The sequence below is a fragment of the Astyanax mexicanus genome, chromosome 3 (genome assembly GCF_023375975.1).
Source record: "Astyanax mexicanus isolate ESR-SI-001 chromosome 3, AstMex3_surface, whole genome shotgun sequence".
NCBI classification, from domain to species: Eukaryota; Metazoa; Chordata; class Actinopteri; order Characiformes; family Acestrorhamphidae; genus Astyanax; species Astyanax mexicanus.
In genome coordinates this window covers 60466828-60485822 of record NC_064410.1, presented here as the reverse complement: position 1 = coordinate 60485822, position 18995 = coordinate 60466828, and positions in this window count along the sequence as shown.

The window sequence follows — 18995 nt, the reverse complement described above, 5'->3', positions numbered from 1 at the left end:
TTTAATAAAGCTATACAGAAGCAGATGCAGAATTATTTTTAATAATAAACCAGAATACGATTTATACTTTAGATTTATATTTGAGGACGGATCTGCAGACTCTTGGTGAGATTTTAATCTCAGTGTCTTCATGAGGGAGAGTCACCTGGAATAGTTTTCTCAGCGTCTTGAAGGAAGGAGTTTCTGGAGGTGCTGAACAATAGTAGCTGCTTTTCTTTTCTTCACTTTGCTGTGAAGCTCCAGATCATCCCAATTAAATCCCCTCAAATCACCACCTCAGCTCATCAGGTTTAGATCAGGGGATTAATGTGGAGAAATAACACTTTATTGTCTACTTCATAGTTTTTAAATCTTTAATATTAATCTACAATAGAGTAAATAGTACAAATAAAGAACATATATTAATCAGAATGGGTGTCCAAACTTGGTACTGACTGGTACTGTAAGTCTAACTTCATTCGTTTATTAAAAAAGACTGTTAATGAATAGTAAACTCACATATTGCACTTATACATATATAAAATATATAATATATAAAATGTTTGGTATTCTATGGGCAGGATGGACTGAGTCAAAGTCAACAATATTTGTACTTAAATATTGTGAAAGAATTTCTCAAGAAAAGTTTGAAGATTTTCTCGTAAAACATTAGTTTCCACCTCAAACGCTCGTTTCCTCTTCTGAGTTTTGGTTCCTCCCAAGGTTTCCTTCTCTCGGTCTGAAGGAGTTTCTAAGAATCAGTTTCTCTGATTTTGCTATTTATAGGTTTATGTTTGAGTAAAATGAACATTGTTGTTTTATTCTATAAACTACAGACAACATTTCTCCCAAATTCCAAATACAAATATTTAAGTCATTTAGAGCATGTATTTGCAGAAAATGAGAAATGTCTGAAATAACAACAAAAAAAGAGCTTTTAGACCTCAAATAATGCAAAGAAAAAACAAGTTCATATTCATAAAGTTTTAAGAGATCAGAAATCAATATTTGTAGGAATAACCCTGGTGGTTTTTAATCACAGCACAGTTTTTTTTCATGCATCTTGGCATCATGTTCTCCTCCACCAGTCTTACACACTGCTTTTGGATAACTTGGCTTTTGGATAATCCTGGTGCAAAAATTCAAGCAGTTCAGTTTGGTGGTTTGATGGCTTGTGATCATCCATCTTCCTCTTGATTATATTCCAGAGGTTTATAATTATGTAAAATCAAAGAAACTCATAATTTTTAATTGATCTCTTATTATTTTCCAAAGCTGTAGATGTACAGTTGCATTCCCTTAGCATTCTTTGTGTAAAATAGTCTAATTTTGGCAGATTTTACCAGTAAAAGTAAGAAATCTTACCTGAAGCTGTGATTTAAACCTTTCTTCACTAAACTGCTCACTAGAGTGCACTACAGGTCCACCTGATGATTCTACACTGAGATTACCATCTTTATATGTGGAATATTCATCACAAAATATCATGATGATACTAATAATGATGAGGATTATCCAAAATTTGGTTCGATTTGTTTAATAATAAATAAAAAGAGTAATAAATAAATAATAAATAATAAAATATACATATAGAAAAATGTGAACACTTTAATATAGGCATTATTAAAACAGTAAATAATAAATAAATAAATAAATAAATAGAGGACTATATAAATGCAGAAATGTAAGTAATAAAATGTACATAATATACAACCAATGGAACTCTGAATCTTATAGCATATACAGTGCCCTCCATAATTATTGGCACCCCTGGTTAAGATGTGTTCTTTAGCTTCTCATAAATTGAGTTTTGTTCAAAATAATATAGGACCACGATGGGAAAAAAAAGTAAAGTCCAACCTTTAACTCAAATAAATTTTAAGGGGGAAATAAAATCCCTGACTAAGAAATAATTATTCTTCATAAAATCACCTGTTCCACAATTATTGGCACCCCTAACAATTCTTAGGAAATAAATGTAATAAAAGTATTTCTGTCACTTCTACAGTAGTTTACGAAGTTGATCAGAGTATGTAGGAACATTTAATTAGTAATTCACAACTTCCTGTTTCCCTGGGGTATAAATATGACGTGACACAGAGGCCATTTATCTTCAACATGGGAAAGACAAAGGAACATACCATTCAAGTGAGGCAGATGTGTGTTGACCTTCACAAGTCAGGCAATGGCTACAAGAAAATCGCTACTCGCCTACACCTGTCCATATCTACTGTCAGAGGAATTATTAAGAAGTTTAAAACAACTGGAACAGTGGTAAACAAGCCTGGACGAGGACGCAAGTTTATTTTGCCACCACGCACAGTGAGGAGGATGATAAGAGAAATAAAAAGTTCTCCAAAGCTCACTGTTACAGAATTGCAACAAATGGTAGCTTCTTGGGGTCACAAAGTCTCCAAAACAACCATCAGGCGCTATCTACATGCCAACAAGCTGTTTGGGAGGCATGCACGGAAGAAACCATTTCTCACTCACAATCATAAACGCAAACGTTTGGAGTTTGCTAAGCGGTACTGGGACTTCAACTGGGACCGTGTGCTTTGGTCAGATGAAACAAAGATAAAGCTTTTTGGCAACAAATGCTCTAAGTGGGTCTGGCGTAACACAAGAGCTGAGTATGCAGAAAAGCACCTCATGCCCACTGTGAAATACGGCGGGGGATCAGTGATGCTGTGGGCCTGTTTCTCTTCTAAAGGCCCTGGGAACCTTGTTAGGGTGCATGGCATCATGAATGCTCTAAAATACCAGGACATTTTAAAACAAAATCTGGTGGCTTCTGCCCGAAAGCTGAAGATGGGTCGTCACTGGGTCTTTCAGCAAGATAATGACCCTAAACATGTGGCCAAATCTACACAGAAATGGTTCACCGCACACAGAATCAAGCTCCTCCCATGGCCATCTCAGTCCCCAGACCTCAACCCCATTGAAAACCTGTGGGGTGAGCTGAAGAGGAGAGTGCAGAGGAGAGGACTCAGGTCGTTGGATGATTTAGAGAGAATGTGCAAAGAGGAATGGTCAAAGATCCCTCTTTCTGTATTCTCCCATCTTGTGAAACATTACAGGAGAAGATTAGGTGCTGTTTTGTTGGCAAAAGGGGGTTGTACAAAGTATTAACATCAGGGGTGCTAATAATTGTGGCACACATGATTTGATGTTAAATAATTATTTCTTAATGTGGGATTTTTTTCCTACTGAATAAATTCACTTGAGTTAAAGGTTGTATTTTACTCTTTTTTTCCATCGTGGTCCTATATTATTTTGAACAAAACTCAATTTATGAGAAGCTAAAGAACACATCTTAACCAGGGGTGCCAATAATTATGGAGGGCACTGTATATTTAACTAATAATATTTAATACATATATATGTACTGGTCAAACTCAGGCAGCTTTATTTAATTTATTTATTAGTAAATTAATTAATAATTAATACATTTAATAATAAATAAAAAGTAAATACATTCTTATAAATTCAATAATCTTGGATTATATTGAGTTCAAAATATATATATACTATATACATAATATAGGCATTATTAAAACAGAAAATAATAAATAAATAAATAAATAAATAGAGGACTATATAAATGCAAAAAAGTAATGAATAAACATATTATGTACATAATATACAAACAATGGAACTTTTTTTATTAATTCATATAAATGCTGAATTTATTCATTTGTCTATGATTTTGTATACCATATTAATAATTGATTTATTTGTGTTTTGTTCTGGAAGGCTTGGTCCTCCATATTTCTGCATTAGCAGCGATATAAAGTGTTAGCTGTAGGTGAAAGTCTATAAAAGTGGAAGGGAACCAGTGTGCTATTCTGTATTTAAAAATACAGAATAAAAGCTATGATATAATACACCTGCAGCTCTTATAACTAATTAACCTCATGTCTTTACTGCACGTAGCTACTGCGCTAATGGCTAACGTACACACATCACACCTCCACAGCACAAACGCTCAGCTAGCGCCGCAAACAAAAGCTCATACTGTATTAAAGAGCTCTCAGAAAGAGAAAGAGAGAGAGAGAGAGAGAGAGAGAGAATGAGTCATTTATTTGCAGAAAATGAGAAAAACATGACTCAGAGCTTTCAGACCTCAAATAATGCAAAGAAAACAAGTTCATAATCATAAAGTTTTAAGAGTTTAGAAATCAATTTTTGGTGGAATAACCCTGATGTTTAATCACAGTTTTTTCATGCATCTTGGCATCATGTTCTCCTCCGCAGTCTTACACACTGCTTTTGGATAACTTTATGCTGCTTTACTCCTGGTGCAAAAAATTCAAGCAGTTCAGTTTGGTGGTTTGATGGCTTGTGGTCATCCATCCTCCTCTTGATTATATTCCAGAGGTTTTCAATTTGGTAAAATCAAAGAAACTCATCAATTTTAAGTGGTCTTTGATTTTCTCTCTCTCTTTCTCTCTCTCTCTCTCTCTCTCTCTCTCTCCCTATCTCTCTTTTTCTCTGTCTCTCTTTCTATATATTTCTGTCTCTTTCTATCTCTGGCTCTCTCTCTATCTCTTTTTCTCTATCTCTCTTTCTCTGTATCTCTTTCTCTGTCTCTATTTCTATATATTTCTCTCTCTCTTTCTCTTTATCTCTTTCAATCTCTGTCTCTCTCTCGTTCTCCCTATCTCTCTCTCGTTCTCCCTATCTCTCTCTATCTCTTTCTTTCTCTGTCTCTCTCTCTATCAATTCAATTCAATTCAAATTGGCTTTATTAGCATGACTGTTTTAAAAAACAATGTTGTCAAAGCACACAAATATACCTATAGTGAAACAACGATGAAAATGTTAACATAAACATCAATTAATTAAAATATTTTTTTTAAAGCTCACCTTCCGTCGTTTTTTCTTTCATTTTAAAATGTCTAGTTGTGGTCTCTAGTATGAATGAATGACATGTGAGCCGTTTTTGTAAAAAAAAAAGTGCTCAGGTGTCTCTGTATAGCTCTTTTTTAATGGACTGTTTTAGGGGTGTGTCCAAAATGACCGGATTCCAGCTTTGCTCATGAATATTCATACATGCAAACAGCATGCAAATATCTCTCCTCTGATTGGCTAGGAGCACTGCGACGCCCCTCCACCGCTCTGCCGCTCACTGCCTCCCACCTCCTAACTGATGAGCGGTGATGTTGCGTCGCTTCAGCTCCGCCTCTGGGAGTTTCTCGAGCCAAGGTGGGCTGGTCTGTGAGTTTCTGCCTACGTAGGCAGAAAGATAATTCAAAATTCACCCGTTTTTCGGAGGGGGGGAGGGGGATTTCTTTGCTTAGCTCCTGCAGACAATGGGGGCTGCAAAACAGTTTAATGTGCAGGTGTACACATTCAACTCGGAGAGACCTACTGTATTCCACAAAAAACAAGAAAAATCGGATTTTCGCGGAAGGTGACCTTTAAATCACAATAATAATAATAACAATGATGACAATACTAAAAACAACAATAATAATAACAATAGTAATAATAAAAATTATAGTGATTATAATGATCAAGTATAATAATATTAACAGTTTTTTATTAGGGGAGTTACTCACTGTCCTTCAGGCGGTGACTCTGTATCTCTTTCTCTGTCTCTATTTCTATGTATTTCTCTCTCTCTCTTTCTCTCTATATCTTTCTATCTCTGTCTCTCTGTAACGTAGAGGAGGAGGCAGGATGCAAATGCAAGTCTTTTTTACTATCCATATTTAAACTAACAAAGAAAAGAACACTAGGGAGTATAAAAATAAAAGGTAACTAAAACAAAACACTATGAAACAGAGGATAAACTAAAATACTGAACCAAACAAGCAAACTAAGCAAACAAAGAAACAAACTAAATAAAGCAAACCTGAAACACTGAGGACAAACAACACAGCAGGTCTGTGTGACACATGTGGAGGTAATGAGGGGGGCGGAGTTACAAATGAGACAGGAGGGGTTACAGATGACAAGGCGGGGCTAAGGCGGAGACAGGGCCGAAACACAGTAGCACATGGCTGGGAAACATGACAGGTAAACAAAACAAGAGAACAGAAGACAGGAGCAGGAAGGAACCAAAAAAGGAAAGACACTGGACAGACACAGGCTAAGGTGTAACATCTCTTTCAATCTGTCTCTCTCTCTGTCTTTTTCTCTATCTCTTTCTTTCTCTGTCTCTCTCTCTCTCTTTTTCTCTGTCTCTCTCTCTATCTCTTTTTCTCTATCTCTTTCTCTTTATCTTTTTATCTTTCTATCTATTTCTGATCACTGGGACTAGATCACAATCTCACCACAAGCTATAGAAAAAAAAAAAGAAAAAAAAAACGGCACATTGGGCAAGGGGGGGGGCAGATTACAGCTGAAGTTATAATTCTCTTAATTAATCATGGGTGTCATTGTTTTGGGCGTATCATGATATTAACCAATCAACAACCCGTTGTCATTACCTTTAAGAGGCAGGTGAGCTCTGACTTTGGCGCATTCGTGTCTCAACAGAGCCACACATGTGCGTCTCAGCAGAGGATACTGACCTGTGAAGATACACCAGCAGCTCAATTAAGGGAACAGCAATGTTATTTTATTCTTTATTCTGTTTATTGTTGAGTTAAAAGTCAGATTTGTGGGAGCACCTATAGTAATGGACTCTGATGGCTGACTGTTGGCTGTTTTCAGGGTTTTAATCAGTCAGTGGAGCTCCTGTTTGTTTTCCACCAACAAAATATATAGAAACACACCAGAAATTTACCTGAACACACCTCACTTCCAGACCACCACCCTAAACCATCAGTGTAAATTTATTCCTAAACTCTGATGCTATTTTAACAGCGCAGGTGCAAGGCGTGAAAATAAACTGTTGACGGGGTGTAAGATAGCAATGAGCATAAATAACAATGCTCATAAATAGGGTGTACAATAGGGACCAATGTGTTTGGGTCCTGATGGTAATACCCATTAACCCCCGCTCCTACGATGCTGGAGGTGCGAGGCCTGGTGGCAGCTCGGAGCCGTGTGATTGGGTAAGGGGTGGGTATGGAGGAGGCAGACTCCAGGCGGGTTGCCAGTTCTGTTTCAGAGAGCAGGAGCTGCGAACTGACTCATCCCAGCATGCTCAGCTTTTCCAGGATTCTCTCCCGCTCGACCGCAGATGGTGGGAAAGGGATGGTGCACTATAGGACTCTGTGGGCGTGGCCTAAGCTTTTGTTATTAATGGCTTTATTTTTTTCATCTTACATTACTTTTACTTTTATACTTAAAGTAGTTTTGAAACCAGTACTTTTATACATTACTTTTACTTAAAGAGTAAAAAGCTTGAGCTGATACTTCTTCAACTTCTACAGAAGTATTTTAATAAACCCTAGTATCTATAATTCTAATTACAGAGTAATGAATGAAGATACTTTTTTACTGTTGTTAATGCACACGATTAAATTGAAATCGTTTTTTTTTTTACCCAATAAATTACGCCTCCAAGTTTGACCCCTACTTCTGTAGTAATCTAGAGCTTCTCGTTTGTGGTGGGAACATGATCTGGTTTCGATCTGACCCAGCTAACAAATACATTCCTTTCTTACTAATTGAGCTAAACTGCTGATAAGGCGCAGTTTAATCTGATATATCAGCCAGATAATACACTGCTATGAAGAAACACTGTCTCTGCTGATCCATGCTGTTTACACACTAAGAGCACAGTCTGTGCTGCACTCACTGCTCACAGTCATTGAAAACACTGTATTTTAAAGCGCAGCGCCAATTTTTTTTAGCGCTCTGTGTTTAAGCAGCTTTACACTGCACAGATATACAATTCTATAAGGCAGAGGGGAACCAGTGAGTTATTCTTTTAATAATACATAATAAAAGCTATGATATAATACACCTGCAGCTCTTATGACTAATTAACCTCATGTCTTTACTGCACGTAGCTACTGCGCTAATGGCTAACGTACACACATCACACCTCCACAGCACAAACGCTCAGCTAGCGCCGCAAACAAAGGCTCATACTGTATTAAAGAGCTCTCAGAAAGAGAAAGAGAGAGAGAGAGAGAGTGAGTCATTAGGAGAGATGTCCTTCTCTCGCTCTTTCTCTCTCTCTTTGTATCAGGGACTACAGTATGTCCCAAATTAAAAAATCGGTTAAAAATTAATCAGATTAATTTTTTAATTATTCTTTGATTAACTGCGATTAATCACACTTGTTCTTCTTAAGATGCAAGTTTTTATAGTGGATATTTAAAGTAAATAAAATAATGAATTTTAAAAAATTAATTAAAATACAATTATATTTATGCGTGATAAATTGGATATAGGAAACTTTTTTACTTTATTAAAAACATCTCAGCTTGGTTTTAAGGATTTCTGAATTAGAACTTAATTAGCTGAGTATTTGGTTTGGTTTCACACAGGCATAAACCTAAAGGCACCAAAATGCGCACCAATAAACCAAACAAGCACATAGTCTCTCCTCTGATTGGCCAGAGCTGCGCTGGAACACAGAGGCTGTGTCCAGGAACTTTTGCTACTCCTCCTTTCCTACTCCTCCTCTCCTACCCCGGATAAAGGTGGAGGAATCGAGGAGAGGAGAGGAGGAGGAGGAATGGAGGGAAGGAGCTGTAATTGGGGAAATGGGACAGCTGATCCCTTTTAGATAGGAAGTTGACTACCAATGAACTGAGTCAATCACAGCGCTCACTTTCAGCACATGTTTCAGAACATTACTATCACACACAGCTAAAAAATTCCAAAATTCCAATAAAATCCTGCTTACTCCCAGACGCATTTTTGGCCGCATCTCCGGGGGTTGCATTTCAGTCCCTAAGTAAAAAAAAAAAAAAAAAGATAAATTAAAATTATATACAAATATTATAAATAATATATGTACGTATATGTATAACATGTTACAAATAGGGTCATTAATATAGTTTTACTGAACATACAGCTTATCTAAACTATAAATTATATTACTGATTTACTGGCTGTTTAATTAGAAAAGAACCTAGTTAATTAATACGCTTATGACGTATATTTGTGCGTTGTGCTTTGTGGGCGTGGATGCAGTGATGTCATTCAAAAATCCTTAAAAGTCTTCCGGAGTAGGATGCTTTTATGTATCCTCCATTGGAAGCCTCCTAGAGGAGGATTTTAAGCGGCTTCTTTCATCTCCTCCAGTATTTGTACAGGCAGCAAGATGGCGTCATGAAATCAGTTTCCGGGTCACGGAGGAGAGGAGGAGGATCGGTAGGAAAAAGGAGACACTTTTGGTGTTTCGAGATAGATAGATAGATAGATAGATAGATAGATAGATAGATAGATAGATAGATAGATAGATAGGTATATATGTAGCCAGGTGGTGAATTGAGAATCCACCTTTAAAATGTGTGTCTGTAACTTTAAGAAACACAATCAGAAGTGTTGTCACCCAGAGAGAGGAAAGGGAGGAGCTGGGAGCATGGTGGAGAAGGGGGCTCAAGCTGCAGTGAATGGTGGTGCTCCATTTTAGGATTCATCCAGAGCCATCCTTATGAAATAAGAGGTAAAAATCAGGAAATACTGAACAATATAAGGTTTAGTTGGCCTATAACAGTAGTAGATGCCTATTTTGCCTTTCTAAACATGTATTTTGAATGAATCACAACCAGATGCGGGCAGATGGCATTGTTTCTGTGGGGTAGTGTGCTCCTCGTGTTCAAGCCTTGTATTTTTCTGGGTTACAGAAGCTGTTTGTCCAAGTTCTCTTGATGAAATGCTCAAGTCTGGTTGAGTAAAGCTGAGTAAATCGAGGTGAGCTTAAAAACAAATATTAAAAGAGCTCTGTTAATGGTATTTATGTGGTATTAATGTTATTTATCTATTTTCTGTAATTAGTGCCACTACCACTTATTTTTATTGTTTTGAGTAAAATTTAATCAGAATAAAACACCCAAAAAAAGTCATTTTGTCATTTGGTGTGCGTCCTTTCCCCGGTGACATATAGATAGATAGATAGATAGACAGACATATAGCTAGAAAGATAGCTAGCTAGATAGATAGATAGATAGATAGATAGATAGATAGATAGATAGATAGATAGATAGATAGATAGATAGATAGATAGATAGACGTTCACACCTACAGGTGTAAAAAAAATGTGAAAACGCTCTTTTATACTCAGCTAATTGTGAAAATTCTAATTCAGAAATCCTTACTATTAAGCTGAGATGTTTATAATAATAAGTAATAATAAAGTAAATAATAAAGTAACAAAAAAAGTTTCCTTTATACAATTTATATCATACATTCTTTATTCCAGAGCCCCTTTATTCCAGCTTTATCTCCCCTCAAACATACAAACAGGTATATACTAGTATATTGATTTTAGACACCACTAATTTAAATATAGTTGTATTTTAACTATGCATTTCTTACATTCATTCTTTCATATTTTTGTATTCACTATAAAAACTTCTAACCATCCTAAAAAGACTTAATAAATCACAGAATATTGTTGTGATCAATTTAAAATCTATTTAAATCATTTGACACCACTACTTTTTTTTTTAAACATTTGGAGAAATCCTGATAAAAGCTAACTTTAAATAAGTCCTCACTGTAGTCAGCTCTATTTACAGGACTCCAGCAGGGGGCAGGATCACATTTCTGTGCTGCTCAGTCCTGAAAAGTAGTGCATTTCCTGTGAAATTACAAAATTAGAGGTTGTGTTTTGGTCCATTAAATACCCAGAGCTAAATGATTTCAAGGGGAGGAAGAGTCTTTGAATCTGAACACACACTGTCAGGGTCTGCAGAACTGGGTCAGCTGCTCTATGAGGGGAGACAGTGTGTGTGTGTGTGTGTGTATGTGTGTGTGTGTTGGCATTTTTCTTGGCCATTGTCAGTTTTTCTCTAATAGGCTCAAAACGTCTTAAACGTCCCCTGAAAGCAGAGCTGGGCTTTGTGGTCGGATCCCTGTTCACAACACAGCGCTCTAAATCAACTTACACTATTAATAAATCAGACAGTAAAGCTTATTAATATCACAGAATTGAACACAATGTTTTAAGAAAGCAACAAAAAACAAACAAAAAAAAAGGTAAATTGCTATCTCATTATTTTGAGAAAGTATGAATCATTATGAGATAGTAAGTCGTTATTCTGAGACACTACGTTGTTATTTTTTTCAATTATCTAAAATATATATTTGCTTTTTTAATGTCCATTGCTTTGGCTGCCTGTGTGTAGCTTTTTTATTTTAGATTTGATCTTTTTACTTTACCAATAATCCATAAATAGTAACATTAACATGATTAAAGTGTTCTAAATCTCAAAAAAATAGTGAAAATTAGTTCTTACTTTGCTTTGTCGGCTCTTGCGCTGCCATGTCCTAATGGCTGAGTTTTTTTCCGATGCAGTGGGCGGGGCCAAGCTACTGTACATTTTAAATTGGCTTGCTTAATGTGCTACTCTGATAGATATATAGATAGATAGATAGATAGATAGATAGATAGATAGATAGATAGATAGATAGATAGATTAGATTCCCAAAATTTTGACTGAATAACCGATAATGCAGAGCTTACAGCGCAGCTACAAACAGAGCAGCAATGAAACTATTTTAACTGGCGGAGATTTTATAGCTAAACAGATTATATTTTCTCCTCCTCTTTAACTTAAAATCTTTCCATAAACAGCGATAATGGAACTGTGGTATAATCTCAATAATACACTCGAGGTTCGTGCTATAACATGTGCTGATCTACAGTACTTATCCTTCGGCCTCGTGCCTACGACCGCATCACAGCAGTGCCAATATGACACATAATAGCACTCCTTTTCATGTATTAATGCTTAATTATACCACAGTTAGTTCCGACCCTGCAATGTGATTGGCTGAAAGGCATTTTTTGAGTGACATTATCAACCGGTAATGTCCGAAAACCGAAGCTCTGCATGTAATAAACAGTGATAATGGAACTGTAATATAATACACGCAATAATACACTTGAGGTTCGTGCTATAACGTGTAAGGTTGGCACTGCTGTGCTGATCTACTCTATACACGGCCTCGTGCCTACGATCGCATCACAGTAGTGCCAATATTACACGTTATAGCACTCCCTCTCGTGTATTATTGCTTAATTATACACAGTTAGTTCCGACCCTGCAATGTGATTGGCTGAGAGGCATTTTATGAGTGACATTATCAACCGGTAATGTCCGAAAACCAAAGCTCTCCATGTAGTAAACAGTGATAATGGAACTGTGGTTTAATACACGCAATAATACACTCGAGGTTCATGCTCTAACATGTAATATTGGAACTGCTGTGCTGATCTACAGTACTTATCCTTCAGCCTCGTGCCTACGACTGCATCCCAGCAGCGCCAATATTACACATTATAGCACTCCTTTTCATGTATTAATGCTTAATTATACCACAGTTAGTTCCGACCCTGCAATGTGATTGGCTGAGAGGCGTTTTATCAGTGACATTATCAGCCGGGAATGTACTGTAACCGAAGCTCTCCATGTAATAAATAGTGCTAATTGAAATGTGGTATAATTAAGCAATAATACACTCAAGATAGGTGCTATAACATGTAATATCGGCACTGCTGTACTGATCTACTCTATACTCGGCCTTCAGCCTCGTGCCTACAACCGCATCACAGCAGTGCCAATATGACAAGTTATAACACCTATCTTGAGTGTATTACTGCTTAATTCCGACCCTGCATCTAATTGGTTGAGAGGCATTTTATGAGTGACATTATCAGCCGGTAATGTCCGAAAACCGAAGCTCTCACAGTGATAATGGTACTGTGGTATAATTCACGCAAAAATACACTCAAGATTGGTGCTATAAGGTGTAATATTGGCACTGCTGTGCTGATCTAAGACCGCAACACAGCATTGCCAAAATTACACTTTGTAGCACAAACTTCGAGTGTATTATTGCTTAAGTATGAGCTGCAGAAATCCCATGTAGAACGTCCTCATGGCATCAGAGGTTCAGTTTTTTCATAGAAACACTGGGGGATCTGTTTTCCCGCAGCAGGTCTGGATGTAATGATCTGTGTATTAAATTCCTTGACAGTGGCAGACAATTACAGCAGGACCCGAGACCTCTGGCCCCTAATGATGACAGATGGATGTGACTCAGGAGCTCACACTTATACACTCATACACACACTCATACACACTTATACACACACACACACTTTAGTGGGAGAGGGTTTATGGACTGAAGGAGCAGCTGCTGCCTGACAACATACATTAGAATGGGCGAGTACTGGGTGCTGGGGGTGGTTGGGAGGGTGGGTGAGTGTTAGGGGGGTTGGGGGAAAAAAGCCTTATTTCTAGCGTAATGATCCCCTTTTCAATAGATGGATGCCGAACATCTGCATCTAATTTATGGCCCCTCCCATCATGACGGAAGTGTGTAGCTGTTTATAGCTGAACTGATGCTGCAGCCAGCCGTTCTCCACAGCCTGAGAGAAGCTCACCATGATACCCAACAGCTCCACCCAACACTTCACTGGGTGCCGAGAGATGCCAACGTGCCCGTATGCCACCTGTAATGTGCCTGCACTGAAAAAAACTACATCTTAGCAAAGGAGTTTTTTTTTTTTTTTAAGTTTAACACAATAAATATTTTTTCCTTCTCTGTTAAGACTTTTTGTCTTAAGTGTTAGATTATTTTGCTTATATTTTGAATAATTATCCTAATCAGTCTTATCTAGTTATTTTCACCTCATTTTAAGTAATTTGAACTGAAAATAAGCATACAAAATCAGGATTCAAGTTGTTCTAAAGCTTGTTCTGAGTCTAATTGTGATTTAAGTCTTACTTTACTCATTGTAAGACTTTGTGATTGCTTGTTTTTAAAGAAATCTTACTAAGCAAAATCTGCTTACCCCATTGGTGTAACGCGAGGTGAGACGGGAGGCGGACGTTTAAGCGGGTAAGACATAACTTTATTAAATAACAAATAAACAAGTAAACAAAACAGGGGAATAACGAAAATATCTATATACATAAACAAACAGGGAAAACCAACAAAGAACTAAGCTAAACTAAACAGATAATAACAAAACAAGGTAAGGGAATATATACAAAGGAATAATACGTAAATATATACAAAATAAACAAAGAAACAAACAAGAACTAAACGTGACTAGAAATATACAAGAAATAAGCAGAGCGTGACGAAACCGTGAATAAACAATAGCTAACGTGGCGAGACAAAACGACAGAGGAAGGTGCAAAGACCGACAGCAAACGTAGACTAACAAGTACTATTTATACTAAACATGAAACAATGAACACCTGGGGAAACAGGTAACGAGGGGCGGAGCTACAAATTACACACATGTAATGGAAAAGTACAAGAGAAACACACTAGGAAACGGGGAAAACACAGGAAAACATAGCGAGGGCGTAACAATTGGCAGATTTATTTGCTTAATATAAGCATATATATATCAATTTATATATATTTTGTCTAGTTTTTGCCAATGGATGTTTTGCAGTGTGTGTATTTGATCACAACCAGTTATCTCTCATTTCATTCAGATTACTGAATCATGTTTACTAACAGTTAAATGACAGAAACTTAATCACACAATATTGCCAAACATTATCCCTTTCAGACTTGAATTATGTTCCAGTGAAGTTAAGGGAGAAATTAAAATAAAATCCACTTATCTAAAATATTTAGTTGTATTTTTAATGTCCCTTGCTTTGGATGCCTGCTTTGGATTTGATCATCCATAAACAGTAACATTAACATTGTTTAAACATTAACAAAAAAATAGTGAAAATTAGCTCTTACTTTGCTTTGTTGGCTCTAGTGCTGCTATGCCCTAATGTCTGAGTTGCTGTTTTTTTTTCTGATGGAGTGGGTGGGGCTAAGCTACTGTACATTTTTAATTGGCTTGCTTAATGTTCTACTCAGATAGATAGATAGATAGATAGATAGATAGATAGATAGATAGATATATAGATAGATAGATAGATAGATAGATAGATAGATAGATAGATAGATAGATAGATAGATAGATAGATAGATAGATAGATAGATGAAAATGAATTACGCATCTCCTTTAAAATTGACAGCAGTTGTAAGATTTCTTTAGACTTGATAATAAAACACAGTGGATCAACACCAGCAGATGACATGTCTCTCCAAACCATCACTGATTGGTGGAAACTTCACACTAGACCTCGAGCAGTTTGGACTGTGTCTCTCTACACTCTTCCTCCAGACTCTGCTCCCTTGATTTACTTTAAATGAAATGTAAAATTTACTGATGATCAGTGATGGTTTGGAGAGTCATGTCTGTCATCTGCTGGTGTTGATCCACTGTGTTTTATTATCAAGTCTAAAGTCAGTGCAGTTTTGTTTTCCCACAAAATCTTACAGCACTTCATGCTTCCCTCTGCTACTGACAACTTTTATGAAGATACGGGTTTCATTTTCCAGCAGGAGTTGACACACAGCCCACACTGTCAAAAGTACCAATAATATTCTAATTTTCTGAGGTACTAATATTTTGGGTTTTCATTGGCTGTAAGCCATTATCAACAATCAACAATAAAATAAATAAACTCTTAAAATAGATCACTCTGTATGTAATACATCTATATAATTCATGAGTTTCACATTTTCAAACTAAATTACTGAAATAAAGTCACTTTTAAATGATATATTTTTTGAGATGTACCTGTACCTTATACTGGCTTCAGGCTCTAGGCTCTAGAAACAACTCTGGAAAATCACCAGTTCAACCAGGAAGTGAGCTTTTAATGTAGACAAAATTTTTGAACTATAGAAGTTGAAGTTTTTGGAATAGGTCCCGCCATCAGCCCAGGTCTTGTAGCATCAATTTGAATCAGGCAAATTCATCTCTGGAAGATTTTCCTTTAAATCATAGAGGTAAATTACCAGTTTCTCAAACGCAGATATGTCATTTCTTCCTTCCCCCCTTACTGTGGGTAATTAGCTCCGCTTCCTATGACAGGTGAGGGTGCATTTTTCACCAAGTACCTGAGACTTAGCGTTCACACTGCCTCAGAAACACAGCTGCCTCTCCGAGAGCAGATCTAATTAATATCATTTCTTATTCTGACAGTATAAACGCCAGCCAGCCATAACATTACCACCACTGACAGGTGGAGTGAATAACACTGATTACCCTAATCTACAGTGGCTCCTGTCAAGAGCTGAACATGTTAGGCAGCGAGTGAACAGTCAGTTCTTGAAGGTGATGCGTTAAAACAGGAAAAAAACGGACAAGCGTCAGAATCTGTGATGTTCTAGAACAGTGGTTCTCAAATCTGTACCACAGCAGTGAAAAACATTCAAGTTTTTGTTAGTAATTCATTGGTTATTCATATTACCGTATTTTTCAGACTATAAGGCGCATCTAAAATCCTTTAATTTGCCCAAAAATCATCAGTGAGCCTTATCTATGAATTCTACCGGTCAGGTTGTAAGGAGTAGTAAAGCCACTCAAGTGTATAAGGGAGTTAGCGCTGCTAACCGCGGCTGGCTAGCGCTGCTAACTGGGGCTGGCTAGCGCTGCTAACTGGGGCTGGCAAGCACTGCTAACTGGGGCTGGCTAGCGCTGCTAACTGGGGCTGGCTAGCGCTGCTAACTGGGGCTGGCTAGCGCTGCTAACTGGGGCTGGCAAGCACTGCTAACTGGGGCTTGCTAGTGCTGCTAACTGTGTCTGGCTAGTACTGCTAACTGCGTCTGGCTAGCGCTGCTAACTGCGTCTGGCTAGCGCTGCTAACTGCGTCTGGCTAGCGCTGCTAACTGCGTCTGGCTAGCGCTGCTAACTGAGGCTGGCTAGCGCTGCTAACTGGGGCTGGCTAGTGCTGCTAACTGCGTCTGGCTAGCGCTGCTAACTGCGGCTGGCTAGTGCTGCTAACTGCGTCTGGCTAGTACTGCTAACTGCTTCTGGCTAGTGCTGCTAACTGCGTCTGGCTAGCGCTGCTAACTGCGTCTGGCTAGCGCTGCTAACTGAGGCTGGCTAGCGCTGCTAACTGGGGCTGGCTAGTGCTGCTAACTGCGTCTGGCTAGCGCTGCTAACTGCGGCTGGCTAGCGCTGCTAACTGTGTCTGGCTAGTACTGCTAACTGAGGCTGGCTAGCGGTGCTAACTGGGGCTGGCTAGTGCAAATAAAATGTTTTTTAAACATGTTAACTGCGTCTGGCTGGTGCTGCTAACTGCGTCTGGCTAGCGCTGCTAACTGCGTCTGGCTAGTGCTGCTAACTGCGTCTGGCTAGTGCTGCTAACTGCGTCTGGCTAGTGCTGCTAATTGTGTCTGGCTAGCACTGCTAACTGCGTCTGGCTAGTGCTGCTAACTGCGTCTGGCTAGCCCTGCTAACTGCGTCTGGCTAGTGCTGTTAATTGCGTCTGGCTAGCACTGCTAACTACGTCTGGCTAGCGCTGCTAACTGGGGCTGGCTAGCCCTGCTAACTGCGTCTGGCTAGCGCTGCTAACTGTGTCTGGCTAGTACTGCTAACTGAGGCTGGCTAGTGGTGCTAACTGGGGCTGGCTAGTGCAAATAAAATGTTTTTTAAACATGTTAACTGCGTCTGGCTAGTGCTGCTAACTGCGTCTGGCTAGCGCTGCTAACTGCGTCTGGCTAGTGCTGCTAACTGCGTCTGGCTAGTGCTGCTAACTGCGTCTGGCTAGTGCTGCTAATTGTGTCTGGCTAGCACTGCTAACTGCGTCTGGCTAGCACTGCTAACTGCGTCTGGCTAGTGCTGCTAACTGCGTCTGGCTAGCCCTGCTAACTGCGTCTGGCTAGTGCTGCTAACTGCGTCTGGCTAGCCCTGCTAACTGCGTCTGGCTAGTGCTGCTAATTGCGTCTGGCTAGTACTGCTAACTGAGGCTGGCTAGTGCTGCTAATTGCGTCTGGCTAGCACTGCTAACTGCGTCTGGCTAGCACTGCTAACTACGTCTGGCTAGCGCTGCTAACTGGGGCTGGCTAGCCCTGCTAACTGCGTCTGGCTAGTGCTGCTAATTGCGTCTGGCTAGCACTGCTAACTGCGTCTGGCTAGCACTGCTAACTGCGTCTGGCTAGTGCTGCTAACTGCGTCTGGCTAGCGCTGCTAACTGCGCCTGGCTAGCGCTGCTAACTGGGGCTGGCTAGTGCAAATAAAATGTTTTTTCAACTCTGAATCTAATAACACATATATTTAACTCAAAACATGTACTTCATTTCTAATCTAATCTTCGTTTCTAATCTGAATATGGTTACAAAACTCATGTGATGTTTAAAAAACATGTTTTTAAAAGCAATTCCACTGATTCCTTTGATTTTCTCTCAAGAAAGTCTTTATTTTAAAGAAATGTTTGACTGCATGTTCAAGTAATTGATATTTATGACAAAAAAAAAATCACTCCTGTTACTGGCACTCAGTCCTGTTACTTTTTTATGTTTTGAGTAACAGGAATGAAAGTAACAGGAATTCGTTTTCAGCATAGAATTAGCAAAAACATGAAAAAAAAAAACATTTAAAAAAATATATACTTCTCTATTTTGAGTCGCTTTGGACAAAAGTGTCTGCCAATGTAATGTAAAATTAAAAAACAGATAAAAGGCAGATATGCTAATAGCGTGAGGACGAATTCCAGTGATTTTCCCCAAATAAAAAAAAAAACAAAAAAACAAATAGGATATAAGAATGAATTCCTAAATCAAAGTTACAATAAGATCAAATATACTTAAAAACTAATGAGGGAACTTTAGGAATTTTGGTCTTCCCCTGATCTTTAGAAGAACCAGCTGATGTCACTTCCTGTTGTAGATGTGACTTCCTGTTGTAGAATGTTCCACATGTTTCAGATGATCAGGGTAATGTTTTACGGAAACAGGACTGAGTAAAACCCAGAGACACAACTAAAATGGATATTTTAACTTAAATATTATGAATTTATTATAAAATATATATATATATTAAATCATAGATAAGATTTGGAGTCACACAACAATGCAAAAAAAATATATACATATCTGAAGGATTGTAATTAATATATTTA